Raw genomic sequence first — 11,703 nt, forward strand, 5'->3', positions numbered from 1 at the left:
TTAAAGGGATAAACACCTACTTAAGAACAAAAGATCGTTGGTCAAAAAAATATTTTTTCGAAAAAATTTACATGTATATACGCGTGCTTTTATATTATATTTGTACATATCTATAATACCTGTAATATTCAATTTTGTGAATTCCACCACGTTCAGTGGTTAATAGTTATTGTGCCTTATACACTATGTTCACTATTTATTTGGTATTAGATGGATGTTCTTGTATTACTATAAATGGGGACGTGGTTGCTCAAGGATCCCAGTTTTTCTTAAAGGATGTTAAGGTCTTGACTGCTCAGATTGACCTAGATACGGTAAGCTATATTTCTTTACCCTTGATCTTGTATTCTTGATGTTGATGAGTATTTGAAGGGCCATTTGCCTTTTTCTAAATAGATTATTTCTATTCCAAATTTCATCTAAATCATGGGTGAATGGTCTATTTGATTAGCTTCCATCTATTCCATTATTATATTAAAGATGTGGTGTTAAGATTATGTTAGCTTAAATTAAGGGATATTATTTCATGTATATATTTATGAGATTTGTAATCCCTTCAATCAAGGGAATTAGATAGATCTTAAGAGATATTATTTTATGTATATGTTTAGGAGATTTGTAATCCCTTCAATCAAGGGAATTAGATAGATCTTTATTTTATTTTTCTGTAATTTAGGATCTTGATTTGCTCTTGTAAGTTTATATATAGCAGTCCATTTTGACTGTTAAAAATAACACAGAGAAAAATATAGATTTTTCTGTAAACTGATTTTTCTCATGATATCAAAGAGCCAATGATCTTGTTGCCTCTATAAATCATTTCCGCCTACTTTGATCACGCTATGTCTACATCTGCGATTGATTCTGCAGATCCTTTTTTTCTCCATCCTTCTGATCATCCTGGCATGATTCTTATTCCAAAAGTCTTAGATGGAACCAATTATACTATGTGGAAGAGATCTATGCTGGTAAGTCTCAGTGCTAAAAACAAACTGGGGTTCATCAAAGGAACAATTTTCACCCCAGATGAAAAAGATCCAAAATACTCTTTATGGCAGCGCTGCAACGATATGGTGCTTTCCTGGATATTTAACTCTCTAAGTCAAGAGCTTACAAACAGCGTACTCTATGCTGAAACGCCTTCAGAGATCTAGACAGATCTTCAAGAACGATTCTCTCAAGGTGATTTTTCTCATCATTATCAAACTCAACGATCTATTGTTAAATTGAAACAAAATCAAGAACCAATTTTTTCTTACTATACAAAGATGAAAATGTTGTGGGATGAGCTAACTACCTGTAGTCCTTCAAACACGTGTACTTGTGGAGAACAAAAAGATCTAAAAGAAAAGGAAGAAAGGATTCGGCTGGGACAATTCCTTATGCAATTGAATGAGACATACTCCGCTGTGCGAGGGCAAATCATGTCAATGCACCCTCTACCAATTGTCAAAAAGGCATATTCACTTCTATGTGAAGAAGAAAGGCAGCGAGGACTTACTGAGGCCAAGGGTACTGATCTCATTCATGCTATGAGTATCAAAACCTATGAAAACTCTAGGGAATCACAGTCTGATGCTCAACGGCAACACAGACAGTGGTCATCCTCTCATTCCAAGTCACATGACACCAGAAAATCTCTGTTATGTTCTTATTGTGAGGGCACAACTCACACTGTGGATCGTTGCTACTACTTGAATGGATTCCCAATTGGTCACAAGCTCCATGGCAAAGATGTCCAGCCACCAAATCGAAGCAGAAAATATGCTACACATCAAACCAGTGCCGAGATGCATCAGGATTCAATCAAGATACCAACAGAGCAGACCCCTCAATTCACCTCTGAAGAGCTTGCCCAAATAAAAGCCTTTTTTCATAATAGTAAAAATTTTGCCAGAGCAAACTATACAGGTATCTCTACCCCTTTTTGCTCATCCTTTAGTTGTAAGTGCTATAGTTTATATCCCTGTTTGTTGTCAAATTTGTAGTGCCAAAATCACTATTATACTCTGTTATACATAACTTGCATAAGTGAAGCTCTCTCAAGGATCAACATTCATAAACAAGCAAAGCTGACTCAAGATCTTGAATGAAAGAACTGATCACAAGACAAGATCTGAGCTCAAGACAAGACTCTTGAATGCAAGAACTGCTCACAAAACAAGACTCAAGCTGAACTCAAGACTCAAGTTGAAAGTCAAGCTGAACTCAAGACTCAAGCTGAAACGTAAGTCACTTTCAAGATTGAGCTACTTCAAGGTTTAATCTTTATCAAGACTTCAAGGCTCATTCTTCATGGTCTCTTGTTTCAATGTCCATACTTCATGATTGAGGTTTGTTTGACCATAGGATGACCTTAGAAGTAGGTCATTTCGGATACATAAGTCGAATGTTATTTTACATGTGATTGGTCTGTTCTTCGACCAGTCTTAGGTCTGCTTCGACTAGTCCTAGACTTGCTTCGACCAGTCTAAGAAAATCCTCGACCAGTCGTAAGTTTGTTACAAATTCCGGATAAAATCTGTTAGCCTTCGACTAGTCCTGGAATCTGTTCGACCAGTCGTAGGAACAGTGTTTCTGCATCTTCGACCAGTCGTAGAATCTACGACTCGAAGTCCAGCGAAGATATTCAGGACCTACAACCAGTCGAAGGAAACCTACGACCAGTCGTAGGTGACCTACGACCAGTCGTAGGAGAGCAAATATTTGTTATGGCTTCGACTAGTCGAAGAGCACTCTAGACCAGTCGAAGACCTGATCTTCTCACCTATAAATAGAGCACGAATCTCAGAAGAAATCATCGATTTAATTATAGTATTCAAGCCAATCTTCGTCGAACTTCTGAGAGATAATTCTGTGCTCCATTTAAGCTAAGTGTGCTTATTTAATATCTTCTTTCCTTAGCTTTATTTTAATTGATTTTGTTTCTTATATTCCAATCTGATTTGATAAAGAGGAATTGTTATTCCCTTTCTTTGGAATCAAAATCAATTAAGGCAAGCCCTATTTGGTTTAATTTAAAATCTATTAGAATTAGAACCATTGTAATCGAGTACTGGACATTGAACTTGGACATTCAATCATCTACTTTGATTTGGTTCTACCGGGCTGCTACAACGAAGAAGATATTCAGGTATTTTACATATTGTAAATTCCTTTCTATTATTTTGGTTTCTTTCAAGATTTGCCAGAAAAATCTTGTTATATTGGTTATCTGAGGAAAGCCAGGAAAACTCAGAAGTGGGGGTTTTTTTAATTGTGTAAGCCCACATACAAAGACACAATTGTAAGGGTTTTGGGTGAACCTGGGAAAACCTATCTTTAGTGAACGCTAATATCCCCTGTGTGAGGATATTAGGAGTGGAGTAGCTTTTTGTGTGGCTGTTGGATAACAGATGGTGAAAACACAGGCGAACCACTATAAATCCTTTGAGTTGTGGTTGATTGATTTATTCTTTTAATTGTTTTTATTCTTTTTGTGGGATGTATGTATGGTGGTGAATGTTGTAATTATTTCAAGCTTTGTGAGAATGTTGTAATAGCTTAGAATTTACTTTCTGCTATTCCTTTATAAGCTTGTTTTTCAATTTCATTTTGAAAGTTGTTCCAGCAAGGTTGCCCTGCCATTTTTATGGTGTATGGCTGTCCCTAGAACAATACATCTTTAATTACAAGTTATTTCAATTCAGTTCATATTTATTTTTGTATTCCTCTTCGATTTGAGACTTGATACAAAGACCTTTCTAGAAATAAGGTTGTCCTACCATAAACTCTGTTTTTGGTGTAAGGTTGTCCTTAGAATAACGTTTGTATCAACCTCTCAAGATCTGAATTTTGAGGTTGTTTTTCTTTCCTGCATTATTATTTAATTTGGCTATCATTTTCTTTATTATTCCGCTGTTATAAGTTTTTATTTGGCATTGTCCTATTCACCCCCCCTCTAGGACATATAGCTTGGCCTTTTCATTAGTGTCCAAAAGACATCCTTGAATCATTGGATTATTGATAGTGGTACAACAAATCACATAGCATCTTCAATATCTAATACCTCTCCTTTATCTTCTCAAGTAACTTTGCCCAATGGTGCATATTCTAAGATAACTGTCATTGGCTCCACACAACTCTCAGATCATATGCGTGTTAAAAACATTCTATGTGCACCATCTTTTCATGTCAATTTACTATCAGTGAGTCAACTCACAACTGCCATGAATTGTTCAATTCACTTCTTTCCCACTTTTTGTATATTGCAGGACCTAACTTCGAAGAAGATGATTGGATTGGGGAAGCAGCTTAATGGCTTGTACTACTTTGTTCCTCCAGTGAAGTCTGTACCAACTTCTTATCATATTGATTCTACTATAAACCTTCCATGGCACGAGCGGTTAGGACATTCCTCAAAGGCATGTTCACAATTTTTGAGTCATGTTATTCCCTCATTTGTATTTGATTCTAAACATTTTTATGAAACTTGCCATTTGGCTAAGCAAACACAGCTACCATTTTCTTCAAGTTTTATTCAAACTTTACATTCATTTGATCTTATTTATTGTGATATTTGGGGACCTTTTCGTACTGCAACTCATACAAGGGCACATTATTTTTTAACCATTGTTGATGATTATACTCGATTCACGTGGATATTCTTAATGAAATTCAAATCTGAAATGCAAGGATTATTAAAAACTTTCATCTATTTTGTCAACACTCAGTTTAATTGCCAAGTTAAATGCATTCGAAGTGATAATAGCTCAGAATTCATCTCCATGAAATCTTATTTTTCCAATCTTAGCATTTTATTTCAAAGCTCTTGCCCATCTACACCTCAACAAAATGGTGTAGTTGAATGAAAATATCGACATCTTTTAAACGTTGGTAGGGCCTTAAGAATTGATGCTAATCTTCCCTTGCATTTTTGGGGGGAGAGTTTACTTACCGCTGCCTATCTTATTAATCGTCTTCCTACCCCTGGGCGGCGACATAAATCCCCATATGAAATGTTGTATAACAAACCACCTATCTACTCTCACTTGAGAGTTTTTGGATATCTTTGTTATGCAACCATCTCACAAATTTGACTCTCACGCTAGAAAATGCATCTTTGTCGGTTATCCTGTAGGCCAAAAAGCCTATCGCTTATATGATCTCAACACTCAACAACTTTTTTCAAGCCGTGATGTCATTTTTCATGAATCATTTTTTCCTTTTCTTGCTCAAAAACCCTCACCAGAAAACATTGTTTCCCAACCTGAGATATCTGAATATATTACTGATTCACCCCCACTTGCAATTTCTCCTGTTTCTTCATCATCTGAGATCACTCCTCCATCCTCTCCTTCTTCTCCTTCTTCCTCTATATCTCCTGCTGCACCTCCTCTTCGCAGAAGTGAACATGTCAGACAGACATCCACCCTCTTTCAAGATTTTCATTGTGGACAAGTTAGTACAACGCCATCAACTGCAACTTCAAAATAGGCATCTTTGACTAAGTCAGGTACTCGGTATCTTTTAAGTACTTATCTTTCCTATGATTCTTTGTCTTCTACTCATAAACACTTTGTTAATACCATTTCGAGTGTCCTAGAACTCACCTCATATGCTCAAGCTATCTTAGATCCCAAATGGCAAGCGGCAATGCAACGTGAACTTAATGCTCTCACTATCCAAAAGACATGGTCCTTGGTTCTCTTGCCTGTTGGTCATCGCCCCATTGGCAGCAAATGGGTCTATCATATCAAATACAATTCCAATGGCACAATTGAACGCTATAAAACTCGATTAGTCGCTAAAGGATTTTCTCAACAAGAAGGCTTGAATTACACCGAAACATTTGCTCCTGTCGCTAAGTTAACCACTGTTCGTTGTGTTCTTGTTGTTGTTGCTGCTAGACATTGGCCATTGTATCAAATGAATGTGACCAATGCCTTCCTACATAGTGATTTAGAGGAAGAGATGTACATGACTCCATCACCAGGTCTTTGTCGACAGGGGGAGAAACTAGTATGTCGACTGCATAAGTCTCTTTATGGGCTTAAACAAGCCCCTCGAAATTGGTTTACAAAATTCTCGCATGCTATCAAATAGGCTGGCTTTGTTCAATCACATTCAGATTATTCTTTGTTCGTGAAGACTAAAGGCTCATCTACAACTATGGTACTTATCTATGTAGATGAGATAGTAATAACTGGAAATGATGCAACTGCTATACAAAGTCTCAAACAATTTCTTCATCAACAATTTCATATTAAAGATCTTGGTCTCCTTAAGTATTTTCTTAGGTTGGAAGTTGCAAGGTCCAAAGAAAGTATTGTTATCTCTCAACGAAAATATACTTTAGAGATCATAGAAGATGTTGGATACTTGGGTGCTCAATTATCAAACTTTCCCATGAAAATGAATCTGAAGCTCACAGATTATCAAGGTGATCTGCTACATGATCCAGCTCGCTACAGGAGATTAGTTGGACAACTAATCTATCTCACAATTACAAGGCCAGACATCACATACTCAGTTAATATTTTAAGTCAATTTATGCATGCTCCAAGAAAGCCTCACTGGGATGCTGCTCTTCGCATTATCAAATATTTGAAAGGCAGTCCTGGTTTGGGATTGTTGTTCTCCTCAAGCAATTCCTTTGCCTTAAAGGCTTATTGTGATGCTAATTGGGCAAACTGTCCTATGACAAGAAGATCAACTACAGATTATTGTGTGTTCTTAGGGAATTCATTGATTTCATGGAAAGCAAAGAAGCAGAAAACAGTTTCAAAATCATCCTCAGAAGCTGAGTACAGGTCTATGGCAGCGGCAACCTGTGAGCTAACTTGGCTCAGATTTTTACTCAATGATATGCAAGTTTCTACAGGACCAGCAATGTTACTATGTGATAATCAAGCTGCTCTCCACATAGCAGCAAACCCAGTATATCATGAGCGCACCAAACACATAGAACTTGATTGTCATGTTGTAAGAGAAAAGATATAAGATGGTCAGATTATCACCAAATTTGTTCCATCTCATTTACAGCTGGCAGATGTTTTTACGAAGGCTCTTGGAGGAAATGTGTTTAAAGAATTAAGAATCAAGTTGAACAAGCTGGATATACATGATCCAACTTGAGGGGGAGTGTTAAGATTATGTTAACTTAAATTAAGGGATATTATTTCATGTGTATATTTATGAGATTTGTAATCCCTTCAATCAAGGGAATTAGATAGATTTTAAGGGATATTATTTCATGTATATATTTAGGAGATTTGTAATCCCTTCAATCAAGGGAATTAGATAGATCTTTATTTTATTTTTCTGTAATTTAGGATCTAATTTAGAATCTTGATTTGCTCTTGTAAGTTTATATATAGCAGTCCATTTTGACTATTAAAAATAACACAGAGAAAAGCATAGATTTTTCTGTAAGCTGATTTTTCTCATGTGGTGACACATAGCTTCCTCTACCTTTCACAGATCTTTTTTTTTTTTTTTGTAAAGTTGATGGAAATTTTATTAAAACAGCACCGATAGGTGATAAAGAATACAAACCACAAAACAACCAACTAGCCCACCCTACTACATAGGCACAACACACCCTTTCTCCCCTCTATCACAGCAGATCCACTCCCGAACAATACCCCAAACCCTCCCTACAAGCCACTCAACGTTGTGGCTAACATTATGGAAGCATCTTTTATTTTTCTTTTCCTAAATGTTGTAGTTAAACCCAAATGCTGTAAATGACTGATGTATTATATACACGCATCCATGGTTTTAAGACTCGGACAAATTACAAAAGTATTCCACCATTTTTTATATTGATCAAGAAATTCATATGTAGACAGCTAATTATTGATAATGTAAATGTGAGCCCCACGTCGGTGTTCACTAGACAAAGTGACAAGGTTACAGTACAAAGTGGGCCCCACGTCAATGGATATTCCCTCATTCTTTTAGTTGTTGCTTATTCTGTGCTAACTTCTCCATCAAAAGTGTGACAAGACATGAGAGCTTGTATTCTTGTTATGCATATTTTAAATTTCTGATACTTTGGATGTTTTACCTGAGAATTCATTGTCTATTCCATGAAAATAGGACGAGGCTGGTGCATATCATCTATAAAGACAGTCGGGACTAGAAAAAGATCTAAGTAGGTGTATGTTAGGTGATTATATTCTCCAATTATTTATCTCTGCTGTCTGGTGGAAGCTCAAATGAGAATATATCAGCACATCTGCATCTCCATATGGATGGAATGGCTCGAGGCTTCTTCATTTCATAGTCGAAAGCATCTACAGCTCGCATTTGTATATATGAAATGAAACAACTTCCTTTCCACATTTTTTAGGTAGTTAAGGGTATCTGAGGGTTTGATCTTTTGGTTGTTTAGCATTTCCATAAATCAGATCTTGAAAGGAAATTAATATATTTGTCCCCTCTGATTTATAGATACGTCTTTTCTTTCCTACAATGTTGTAATAATAGTACAAGTGAAGGTATATCTATCAATCAATGTGACTGTAAATTATTTTTTTAATTTTTTCTTTAATCTTAAAATGTAGGGTGATATTCTGTGGTGCCCCATTTATTTCAACTCAATTAATTAGCATATGCTACCTGTAATTTGGACTCTGTAATTACTACCACCTAAGCTCCCATAACTAGAGATTGTCTATGTTTTCCTTGTACCAGACTGGTGATAACCGCATGTGCATCATCCACAATTTATGTGATGTACATATATGAAATCCAAACCATCCCAAGTCTTAGGGCCCATTGTAGATACAGAATAGCTTGAAAATACTATTTGACCATCCTAACCATCCAAATGATTGCTATTAGTAGGACTGAGAAATAAGTCCAAAATTCATCAGTAAAGTCAGATAGCTAATATTGTACAATTAGTTGGTAATGGGATGGTTAGAAATAAGATGGTCAGAGGTTCAAAATTCTAGTTTATGATGTATCCGCAATGGGGTCCATGCTTTCGACCGTCCAGATTGCTATAAATGCATCTCACGTTTATGGTGGATGAGACAACAAAACCTATAACATGATGGGAATTATTATTACAGCCTAACCCTGCTTCATTTCTTGGCATCTCCTGTTTGTTTCTCCTCCAATGTTGGTAATAATCAAGAGTAATAAATCAACTGTCCACATTGATCAGACTGCCCAAGATGAACTTGACTGGTGCTTTGGGAGCACTTGATTATAGATTTGGGTTTAACTACAGCATTTGGATTTTCACAAAAGTATACATTAGTCATTTACAGCTACCATTATTGATATTGATCAAGAAATTCAGATGTAGACAACCAATACTTCAATGTCTATAGCCTTGAAAAAAAAAAGGATTTTGAACGGAGGAAATAATATATAAAATATATAATCTGTAAAAAAAAAAAATGTATAAAAAAATTAAAATACCTGTGAGATGGGGTGGACCTTCGATGGATGAATAGACGAAATAGCCGAAATCGAAAATCGGCTGCCCAATGAAAAATGGATGAGAGAGATTAAGAGAGATTAGGGAAGGAGGGCCTTTAATCGTCAAAAGAAGAAACTCATTTTCTCTTTCAGCGAGAGTTTTGATGAAATCCATCTGTAAAAGGAAGGAATTTGAAATTAGAATCGAGGGGAGAAGAAATCTCTGAAAAATCTCCGAAGACGGAAATGGAAAGTTCCGTTTGTGCTGCCGTTGCTGTTAGGAAAGACGGTAGAGAGTTTTTTTTTAATAGGAAACTGCCTACATGGCAGGCGTGGTTAGCTGGACCAATGAGGTTGCGAGAGGCAAAGAGTCTCTGCCTCCCGGAAACAGAGGATTCGAACTCTTATATATAACTTCCCAAACAGCGCCTTATTTAAATTTGAATGGTTCAGTGGTCGTCTCAAGCAGTAGCTAAAGAGGCCAATGGATCATCGTCAGCTGCTAAAGGGACTATTTAGAACAAACATGGGTCGCATATAGCAATGGTAGCTATGCTGTGGCGGTGGAGAGTAGAGATGTTTGCTATCTACATGTCTCCTCTCTCTCTCCCTCTCTCTACCTCTTCCTCTTGAATGTTGAAGCTTAGTTTGTGTAGGGATTTTGCCACTTGCTCTCATGTGAGTGTGGTCTACATAAAGAGATGCATTGTGTAGAGAAAAATATTTTATTAATTTATCTTTTAAAATATTTCTTAGTGTGAAATTTCTTGTACGGCGGAAAGAAATGTTAGTCTTTTTTTTTTTCTTTTCTTTTTATTTTGTTTCTAATGAACAAGAAAGCTCTATCTTACTGTCTCCCGTGAAGTTAATATATTATTGAAGTACATTAAATCGCTATGACTTTTCTCTTATTTTTATTTTTTTAATGTTAGGTTCTTTGTCCTTTTGTTTAATCCTTTTCTTTTGTGTTTTGGTATCCTTCATTGATCACGTGTAGGTGTTTTTCCACAACATGCTACATATGAAAGTGTATGGTTGATGCAACTACCGAGATACTTTGGAGAAAAATGTTGACTATTTTGTTCCTATATACAACCAATGACGGTGTTAGCTTTGATCATGGTGGCATTAATGCTAATATTATGTATTCATACAAATCACACGGAAGCTTATTATCACTTTATTCGTGAAAATGTCATGAGCAAAGAGGTATAGTTAAGTCATGTATTTGTAAGTGACCAAGTGATGGATATTTTTTACAAAAGCACTAAGTATAGATTAGTTTTCAAAAGAAGTTCAAAAATTATAGATTTAACAATGAGGGAGTCTTGAGGATTATTGCCAAGTCTTAATTTAATTATGACACTAGGTTATTAAGTACATTTTGGTTGAGTTAAATTGGAAAAGTAGTTAGTCAATTTATTTCTTAAAGGGTGTTTGGTTTTCCAATTACAAGAGTAATTAGTTTTAAATGGATAAAGATTACTTACCCATGTAATTATGTTGTGACATTACTTATGTTTGACTGTAATTATTACATTATAATGTTATTTTTTTTACAAGAGCATTATTAGAAAATTAGTAATTTTATAATATAAAAATATAATGATTACATTTTCTTTTACCTATTTACTTTACATGTGTATTTAAATATCAATTTTTGTATTGCAATTTTCTTTTTAAACGAACACCCTGAAATGATAATGATGGCTCATTTATATTAAATTATATTAAAATTTGGAAAACCAAATAAGCCCTCAGATTTATGATGTTAGTAGGATTAGAAAACAAGAAGTTATCTTTTTCTATTGTAGATACCCCACCCCAAGGTTGATAAGCTGATTAGAGCATTGTATGAACCTCAAACCTAGGTAAAACCTAGCCGGAACCCAGCCTAAGTCTAAGCCCAATTCATCCCCAGACCTAGGACAATTAACCTTTATAACTATAATAAAGCATATGCAAGTAGACTAGAGGGGAAATGCCACCCCATAGGGCCCCTGCAAAAATAGAGCCCATTCACATGGTAGGTGATGCATTATACATTGCCTGCACGTAGATTCTCGCAATATTTTCTCGTAAGTTAGCTAAGGGGGTGACAAAACCAAACCTGCCAACCCCTCAAGGTGAAATGACCCTCAGTCTCCACATTTGCTCAAAATTATGCATCTTGTCATTTTATCTAACCGTCACATTTTACCACATGGCACCCATATTCCAACAACTAATCTCAACCCTTGAGCATTCTTTAACCCTTAGATTTCTCAAAATTTACCAAAAGATAAC

The 11,703-nt window shown here is 35.8% G+C and overlaps 1 long non-coding RNA gene across 1 annotated transcript; it reads left to right on the plus strand.

Annotated features, from left to right (window-relative positions):
• The first annotated feature begins 183 nt into the window (after positions 1 to 183).
• LOC131234963 (uncharacterized) lies at positions 184 to 8,519 on the plus strand. The gene is made up of 2 exons (XR_009165862.1): positions 184 to 314; positions 8,083 to 8,519. It is a non-coding gene; the product is annotated as an uncharacterized LOC131234963 (long non-coding RNA).
• Positions 8,520 to 11,703: the final 3,184 nt, after the last annotated feature.

The sequence above is a fragment of the Magnolia sinica genome, chromosome 19 (assembly GCF_029962835.1).
Source record: "Magnolia sinica isolate HGM2019 chromosome 19, MsV1, whole genome shotgun sequence".
NCBI lineage: Eukaryota > Viridiplantae > Streptophyta > Magnoliopsida > Magnoliales > Magnoliaceae > Magnolia > Magnolia sinica.